The sequence below is a fragment of the Acartia tonsa genome, chromosome 11 (genome assembly GCF_053477335.1).
Source record: "Acartia tonsa isolate MP-2025a chromosome 11, ASM5347733v1, whole genome shotgun sequence".
Taxonomy (NCBI): Eukaryota; Metazoa; Arthropoda; class Copepoda; order Calanoida; family Acartiidae; genus Acartia; species Acartia tonsa.
In genome coordinates, this window is record NC_137270.1 from 2,845,145 (window position 1) to 2,855,098 (window position 9,954).

Genomic DNA, 9,954 nt, shown 5'->3' on the forward strand with positions numbered 1-9,954 from the left:
TTTATAATGTCTAACACAGCTCTAAAAAGATGCATTAATTAATATGCAGCAAAAATGGATTGAAGATAATTCTATCGTCTTCGTTCAATCAATCAATGTCTAAAAAACGCCGAAAAAACGCGGCATTCATCTTTCAAAAACCCATCTCAGTATCAAATTTTGGCCAGACCGTGATCAAATGTGAATAATCAGCTGAAACTTAAAATTGTATACGAAGAATAAATAACAAGGATGACAACATCCATAAAAGCGAAGCACTCAAACGGTAGGACAAACGGACATTAACACTTGTATGGTATCTGAACTGAATAATCAGAATTTAAAAGTATTAGAGTCGAAGCAAAATTGTAAGTAAATTTGTTGAAAAAAACTTCTTGAAGCAGGATAATGTTTATGGACATACTTACATTTTTGGACTTGATTATAGAGTTGCTTCGCTTATAATATTGTTCGTTGTTGTCCCAGGAATCAATATACCAAAAATCAGATCAAACAGATAATTAGAACACTTGAAAATTTGTTGTTAAAAAGTAGAAAAATCAACATTTTTAAAGTGGACGTACGGACATTCTGGTAATGATTATAGAGTTGCTACGCTTTCTAAATCGTGCCAAACTACTACAGGAATCATCATGCAAAGTTTGAAATCGATAGGACAATTCTAACATGCCTAAATTAACGAATAAAAGCTATCTATATCGGACGGACGTACGGACGGACGGACGGACCGACCCTAATTATAGAAAAGCTTCGCTTTTAAAAATGGCCTGTTAAATTAAGACTACAATATGATTTTTTTGGCAGACCACCAAAAGCTCCACCTCAAGAATATTGTGTATGTTGTACACTGACCCTCTATTGGATGAGGAAACTTATCTTGTGGGTCTAATGTCACCATATGAAAAACAGGCTTAACCCTCACAGATCGGGCCCCAATTCCCACCTTAATAGATCGGGGGGGGGGGGGGGCTAATTAACCCTCCCCCCATTATCTCGGCTCCTGTTACAGATAAAGACGCAAAAATTTTTTCTGGTGGTTTATGTGTATTTTTAGAGAAAATTACTTTTTCTAGTCATAGCGGCCAGACCGCTCCGTCGGTTACGGCGGTAAAACGGCGGTTGGCGGCGCCATTTATTATTTTTATCTGTTTCTTATCACAATAAAAAACTAGATAAAAATTTGGCTGGTCTAGAGCTGTTTTGAAATTCGGCAGGTGGCAGCTTACAACTGAGTGAAGGATTTACCAAAAAAATTATAGGTCTCTAGCTGTAATAGAAACCACGATATTCATGATATAAAGTAAAAGAAAAAGTAAAAGCCGGACAAAAAATCGGTCATAAAATACGTCAGGGAGCGGTCAAACGGTCATAACACCACTTTTCTCAGGATGGTCATTTATATCTAAGCATTCACCAAAAAAATTGTAGGTCTCTACTTTATACACAAAAGTCATAATGTAGAAATTAAGATTTATTTAGATTTTTTTCTCTATTTGGTGCTACCTAACCGATTTTGACTGGACACCACGACCAGACCAGACCAGATATCCTTAAAAAATCAACTCTTGCCGACGTATAATTACTAAACTTAAAATATGTCATGAAGTCACAGCTCTCTATCTTGCCTACAAAAAAAATGACATTGAAAAAACTAATCAATACAATACAATACAAATCATTAACAAGTTTTCAATTGTTATCCATTTTTGTGTGAATATAAAGCACTTTGCAGATGTGATAACTTGCGGAAACAAATCAAGGAGCCAGCCTTTCGATGACCCAAGATTCTTCATTTGATTTTTAAATTAAAATAATGATTTTTGGAATACTGATTCCAATTACCACATGGTTCAATGTTACAACCGAAACATCTCTATAATCAAAACTTAAAAATGAATGTATGTCCTTAAGTGCTCGTAGAGGCCTCTAGGGTCGTAGCCGCTAGTAAAAGATACAGACAGAAACAGTCACGTCTTGTTACTTTTAAACATAAATCAGAGCGAGTAAGAAAGAAAACAAGGATGACAACATCCATAAGTATCAAAGCTCAAAAATCATGAACATCCAGAATGAATTATAGAGTATTTAAATACAAAATAAAAATTTATATAAAATCACGAAACCTTTCATGATTTATAATGTGGAAATCTAGGAATCGATCTAGCAACCTTTGTGGAATTATGTAAAATGTAAACTTATTCAATCCCTGAAAATTTCAGCCATAATCTATCTGGACTAGGAGTTTAAAAAAAGCTTGAACACTTAAAAAACAAGGAATCGATCTAGCACCCCAACCAATAAGCAAATCTCACCAAAACTTTATAGAAAAGTGCAGAATTTGAATTTATTTGACCCTTAAAAATTTTAGACTTCTATCTTTAATAGTAATCGAGAAAATCATGAAAACTTGAAAATCTAGGAATCGATCTAGCACCCCAATCAATTAACATATCTCAATGAAACTTGGTGAAAATATGAAGAATGATAACTTATCTAATCCCTAAAAATTTCAACTGTCTATCTTTTATAGGAGCCGAGTAAATCACGTTTCCCCCCAAAACGTTTCAGCCTTACATTCAGACATACATACATACGGACATTTTAAATTATAGAGTAGCTTTGCTACTAAAAATCGACTACAGAGATGCTACGCATTTTACAGACGGTTGACTTAATAATTTAAGCCGCGATCTTTTCAGCTTTAAGAGAGATTTGTTGTATAACACCGAGGATTTCAGTTTTCAGAGATTTTTTTATTTAAAAATTGAAATCAGTCGGAAATTGAAAGGTGACAGAGAAAGAAACCAATAATATAGTTTCCATATATCATTAATAATTATGTATACTAAGGTTTGTTTGTTTAAAGCAGAGCTGTTCTATAACAAGGGTTCTTTTATGACGATTCCTATAACATTTAGGTCCGATTTAGAATGCATAGCAACTCTGAAATCATTACTAGTAAGTAATTAAACCGACCCTTTTAAACCATGATGATTTTGAGGTTTTTTAATTCTTTTATATAAAATAAGTATTTTTAATATTTTTTTGGTGATAACATTAATTCTAGGTACAATGTTAAACACCTCTATTTAAAGTCTTTATAGTTTGAGTAAATTAAATGAAAAGTCCTAAAAGTTCTTGAGCCAACGAATATATGATATTGGTTATGAAACCATTCTAGGGGCACTTTAGGTGGAAGGGGGGAAAGTCGCCCCAATCCACATTTTCAATTTTATGATTAAAAAAGAAAATTAAACAGTTTATGGAATGATATTTTTTAATCTTTCTTTTTGGAGTGTGGTGTAACCCCCTCCCCCCCGCAAAAAAAAAAGTTTTAAAAATCTGTATAGACATATCGGTTCAGTGGTTAGCAAGATCCTGTGGTACAGACAGATAGACGTCAGACATCCTGTTACTTTTATATAAGGAACATGGACCATAATTTTCTATTTTTCCTAAAATTCTCTGTAAGAGTATAAATTGTAAATATTTGAAAACTGTGATGATTTTATCAATAAATCCTATATTAAATTTTAGATTGAATAGGAATTTCAATCTACGAGAGAATTCTGTACATTCTTAAAAAAAGAGTTATATAAATAGCGACGTTAAATTTAAAATTTGAAATTTCTATCTTTCTATAAGCTTGGATTAAAGGAATGCTTTTGGGAAAAATTTATGGGCTAATGCCCGTCGCAAATCCTTAAATTATAAAGTAATATTTTTTTTCGTGGCTGTTATTAAAGGTGAATAAATGAATAACCCAAGAAGATTCCACTAACCAAATAACATCTACTCAATAACCTAAGGGAGGGGTAGGTTTCTGGTAAAATCCTTAAAGATTATGTGTTATCAATAATACAAAATAGTACGATGTCTGTCTGTCTGTCTGTCTGTCTGTCTGTCTGTCTGTCTGTCCGTCCGTCCGTCCGTCTGAAGCTTAAGATCTCGGTAACCACTGAACCGATCGGATTCTACTCTTGAGGGTATATACCTATTGGTCCTGTGGTGGTTTTAAGCTATTTTCTTGGGGGGTGGGACACCCCTAACCCCCCCAAAAACAAAAAAATCCCCCCCTTATTTTTTATTTTGCTCTGGTACAGGCTGCCGCAGGCTGCCCTTTATTATTTTTTATTCCAGCATTTATTTTGAATGAAAGAATAGCAACATTCTCTCACTAAAAACAATAAATATTAATTTTTTTTATCACCTCTTGGGGCAAAGCCCCTAGAGGCTAGGGGCGAAACAGTAGTAATACGATAAAAATTCATGTAAACTTTAAAAAAAAATTGTCTATAGTTCTTTTCAATAAGAAATACACATATTTAGTGAATATTTTTGTTCTACTACTATTTTTAAGCCTCCTTAAAACTCACACTTTTACGGATTTTACCAGAAACCTTTCTCTTCCTTTGTCAGTATAATTGTCATTTGCACTATTTTATATTTGAGAGCTTCGCTACTTACTTTATTTTCTTTTTTCAGTGATTTTAAAATTTTCTTTTCCCAAATTCTAGAAATATTTAAACTAATTCTTTACCAAGTGTGGTCTAACTTTAGACTCTGTCATGAAAATAAAGGAAGTTTATTATAGTGCCTATATAAGAAATAACGCCATACTGGCCTACCGTTGGTCAATTAAAATGTATACTTGCTTGCCATTGGTAATTTAGTCTGTGTATTGGTATATAATTGGTCATTTGTATTGTATGACGTCATTTTTTGCATAGGCACTATAAGAGCTTTAAGACAAAGAGACTATAACTCTTTGTAAATGCCAAACAAATCTTTAAATTTCGGTCAAGTATTGCAAAGTAAAGAGGAGCTTTCAGAGCTCTTAAAGCCTAAATTGAATAGAAGAATTTATAAGATGGCATTTCTTTAAATAATAAAACGTTTCTTTGACTTTAACAAAATATTTGATATAATTTTCAATTTGAAAATTCATTGTGTTTTAATTTACTACCGGGTACGCCTCTAGTGGCTTCTAGGGGCATTTGGAAGTTGATCCCCTCACATTTTCAATTTTTGTTTTAATAAGAAAAATTGGGTTTTTTTTCCAGAGGAGATTTGTCTTGGGAGGTTGGTGGTACCCTCCCACAAAATAGTTATAAACTTTACCAGGACCTATGAGAAGATTCTTCGTAAATTAGAACCATATCACACACAGAAATAGAAATTTAAGTAATTGATTTTATAAGATTATTTGCTTCGTGTATTGTGCCCTAAAGTAACAAGAATTACAATTTAAAAAATGAGTTCAGAGGTAACTGATCTATCTTTAATCTGTTGAAAAAGGATGTCAAAAGAGCTTACACCTACACGAATTTTCTAGCATTGATTATATAGTTGCTACGCTTTGTAAATTATACCTAACTGTTACAAGAATCACCAAACATAGAAGAAAATATATAGGACATTCTAATATACATAAGTAACGATCATAGTCATTAATTAAAGACCCTGCTTGAAGAAATGCTTCGCTTTTCGTAAGATAAGTCTTTGAAAACATTATTAGAGATAGAGGGCTGAAATTTTCAGGGATTAATTAATTTTACATTCTACATACGTTCACCAAGTTTTATTTGTTAATTAATTGGGGTGCTAGATCGATTCCTAGATTGTTAGGTTTTCAAGATTTTCTCGATTCCTATTCAGGGTTGATGTTTACATATTTTCGGAATTTGTTTAGGGATTATTCATTTTGGGGAGGTATTAACCCCCCCCCCCCCAATTGTTTTTTTTGGGGGTTAATTTTTATATGAGGGGGGAGGTAGGGTAATCACCACTTTACCCCCCGCCCCCCCCCCCTCAGACGTCCTTGATCTATTCATAATTTTTGAGCTTTGCTACTTATGGATGTTGTCATCCTTGTTATTATGATGTTTATTCATTTTCCTTTTTTGATCAATAAAACTTCAAAATAGTCTTTTTATGAAATTGGAAATATTCTGTTTTTTTAAGTCTCTATATATATTTACAAAAGTTTGAATAAAACTTATTCAGAAACGAAAGTGATGTAATATTTACTTATCGCTTCGTATTACAGACAGCTTTCCGCGGATATTAAAATGAAATATGTTAAAATTAAAACCAGTTTTGTTACCTCTGTGAGGCTTATGTTCCTGGCTAACAAAACTGGTATTAATTTTATGATTTTTAATTTCAAATTCATGGAAAATTGTATGTATAATGCCATACATAATTTTTCAGTATAACTAAGAACTGGTTTTTATCCAGCGGATATTAATCGGTTTCGAAGCCACACTGAAAAATATTTTCTTCCATAGGAACCACCAATCAGCAGATAGATAGATAGATAGATATGTATTTCAACACAAGCATATAAGATAATTCAATATTATTATTATTTCACATATTCACTTTCATATCCTGGGTTGGCCATTGCAAAAGCCGAAAATACCAGTTTAGGACAAACATATTTAATTGAACTTTATAAGTTTTTCGTATTTTAATAAGATAAATACAATGGATATATACAATACTACACTACTAGCGGCTACGCCCCTAGAGGCCTCTAGGGAAATGTAAAGTTGTTTCTTTTTAATCTAATCTAAAATCAGCTATTTACCAAAAATATTTTTTTCGCCGATATATGGTGACAGTTATGTTTTTTAGCATAAAACCTTTCCATGTAAAATTAGTTATTTGAATGTTAATTTTAGGCTTCAGTATTACGCGGGGAGGATGAAAACTGGCCAACAAAAATAAATCCACCAAGTTCACAAAGGAAAACAAATCTAATAACGCTGAAATTTCATTTTTGTCCCTCGACAAGAAGATGATTAAAGTCCCTCCACATATTGTGAGTCATACGATAAAATAACCCATAAGGGGCCAGCATAAATTTTACCATTGGTCAATTACAGTGTATACTGGCCTCTCATTGGCTATTCTATCGTATGGCGTCATAATCTGTGGAGGGACTTCATCTTCCCCTCGACAACATCCATAAGTAGCGAAGCACAAAAACTGACAAAGTGAGCTATAGAGCAGCTATTCAGTTGTCGTAACAAAGAAACAAAAGAGAGATAATATGTAAAAACTTTGAAAATCACGAAACCTTTAAAGATAAGTTTTTTTCCTTTGAAGCGTGACCGACAGACAGACAAACAAAACAATATGTTGTAGACTTGATGCACATATGTCATAGGAATCTTCATTGAAAAATTTAGCTGTCTATCTTCAATACCAACCGATACCCCCATAACATTACGGACTTCCCGATAGAATAAGTGAATTATAGAGTTGCATTGCTATTAAAAATCTTACTTTAATCTTTTTTTTTATCCCATTTTGTAGGCGTTATTAATTTGTAACTATTTGGTGTAGTGATGTTAACACAACAGATGCTATAGATTCTGCTTTCAAACAAATTCAAGCTGTTTTAACTGTAAGTATTTTAGCATTTCTCCAGACACAACCTAATCTGTCCCGATTTTGTATCACTTTGAAAAGTGCGATTCCAGTTACGTCATATACGTTTTGGGAAAGAAAAAGGGAAGGGGGGAAGAAAATCTCTTCAAAAGAGATGGGAGAAAAGGGAAGAGATTTTCTTCCCCCCTTCCCTTTTTATATGACGTCACAGGAATCGCACTTTTCAAAAGTGATACAAAATCGGGACAGATTGGGTTGTGTCTTTTTCCAGTATGGCTTCGAAATCGTTTAGTATCCGCTGGATAAGAACTGGTTCTCCGCCATACTGAAAAGGTTTTTATAGCTCCGTTTTCTTATTTGTTGGCTTTAGAACTTGGTTCACACTAGAATTGTCCAAACTTTTAAATCAACAAATGGGGTAATTTTGTTTATGATTATTGGGGATGTATCTATTTTAGGCGAATTTAGAATATATGTTTAGCCGTTTGGCCGGTAGCAGCAATTATAGTTTATAGATTTTTGGAGGAAATTGATACCAGGAACATTTTACCGTGAACTATGCCTGTCCCTTTCGTGGCAACGCACCTTAAGGGGCAATTCTTCGCTTTTCTCCTATTTCTAGCCCCTGCGGGGCCAATTGCCTATCCATGTGGGGCAATCACCTAACCCAATATAACCTAACCTAAAATAAAATAAACTATAAAAAGCAATTTTAAAAATACAACGAATCGACTCTTAAGGGGCGTTGCCAAGAAAGGGACTATTGCCGACTTTTCTATTCCTAGAACCTGGACGACCTAACAGAAGAAAGACCAGAACTACCTATTCCGGGGATTCAGCCGGATGAGTTGATATTTTGGGCGGGGTGGATTATTATGCTGTCGTGCATAATATTCATTCCTATCTACATATGGAGAAGGTACTATATTTGCTTTAACTCTAGAGTAGCGACGCTACTCAACAAGACTTATTTGTTGGTCGCATCCGACAGTAGGCTAAACTGTATATTTTAAGTAGAAAAGAACAAATATCTACATGCAATAAAGTTTTCCATATAAAAGCTCTAAAATGGTCATACGACAGTTTTGGAAATGATTATATAGTTGATACGTTTTGTTTAATTTGATATAATATTTATAACATGAATAAATAACAACCCAAATTATCGAAAAGCTTCGCTTTTTAAGAAAAATCACGATGTAAAGTTTTATTTCGATAGAACAATTCTAACATAAATAAACAACGTCCAGGGCTATCCGTTATAAACGAATGTATGGACCTAACGTAATTGTACTAATGCTACACTTATAATTAGGGTCGGTCGGTCCATCCGTCCGTACGTCCGTAACGATTAGCTCTTTTCGTTAAATTGGACGGGTTAGAATTATCCTTTCAAGATTTCAAACTTTGCATGATGATTTTTGTAGTAGTTAGGTATGATTTAGAAAGCGTAGCAACTCTATAATCGTTACCATAAAGTTCATTTAAAGCATATGTTCATTTTAAACTTTTTTAACAACAAATTTTAATGTGATATAATTATTTGATTGATATGATTTTTTGGAATACTGATTCTTATGACAACAAAGTACAATGTAATAAGCGAATCATCTCAATTATCAAATCGTAAAGATGTAAGTATGTCCTTAAACATTATCCCGTTGCAAAAAAAATTTGTTAATACTTATATTCTGGTTATTCAGTTCTGACACTCTGCAAGTGTTATTATTAATTTGTCCTACCTTGTTTTTAAATTTTAGGTTGAATACTCGATCAAGAAATGGTGAAGATGCCACGTTTGATTCGGTATAAAAAATTACAGATATTGATTGGCCAGAAGTTAAAGAAAAAAAGAGCTAAATGAAATTTCAATCTTTTTATTATTTTTTAAATTTGTAATTGCAGTGGTGAAAGATTTAACAAGAACAAATTTGTTCATCCAGTACTAATAAGAAATATTTAAAAATAAATTCGATAATTCTTTAATAGTATTCAACAATAATTTACGGTATAATGCAGGGCAGAGGTTGGAAAACTATTTTACTCCAAATTTACGTCAGTAAATGTAAAATTTGAAATAATTATAACAAAATTCTTCTTTGTTTTATTCCGCACAGCTCTGTTTCAATTAAATTAAATCATGAACTAGAATGAAGAAACAATTTTTAACATTTCTTCCACCTCTGTCGAATTGACAGGGCTGGGCAACTGCGTGTTAGCCGCGACTAAGCCACAAAAAAAACCTGCATGGATACTAGGATATATAAGTTGGAAAGAATTTTAATGTTAGAGGGAGATTTAAAATGTGCATCAAATGTTAAGGTTTTTTTATCCAATTCGTTTTTTGTATAATTCTTTATCTAAAAGCGGAAATGTAATTTAAGTTAATTAATTTTGACATCCGTGATAGGTGGATTGAAAACTACCTGCCCTCTTATTGGTTGAATGATGTACAACACGTAAGCTTCTCCAATCAGAGAACAGATAGCTTTCAATCCACCAATCACAGATGTCTAAATTAATTAACTCAAATTGTATTTCCGCTTTATGATAAAG

The 9,954-nt window shown here is 33.0% G+C and overlaps 1 long non-coding RNA gene across 1 annotated transcript; it reads left to right on the forward strand.

Moving 5' to 3' along the window:
• The first annotated feature begins 7,351 nt into the window (after positions 1–7,351).
• On the forward strand, positions 7,352–9,389 carry LOC145331776 (uncharacterized). The gene is made up of 3 exons (XR_013883898.1): positions 7,352–7,414; positions 8,184–8,317; positions 9,159–9,389. It is a non-coding gene; the product is annotated as an uncharacterized LOC145331776 (long non-coding RNA).
• The last annotated feature ends 565 nt before the right edge of the window (positions 9,390–9,954 follow it).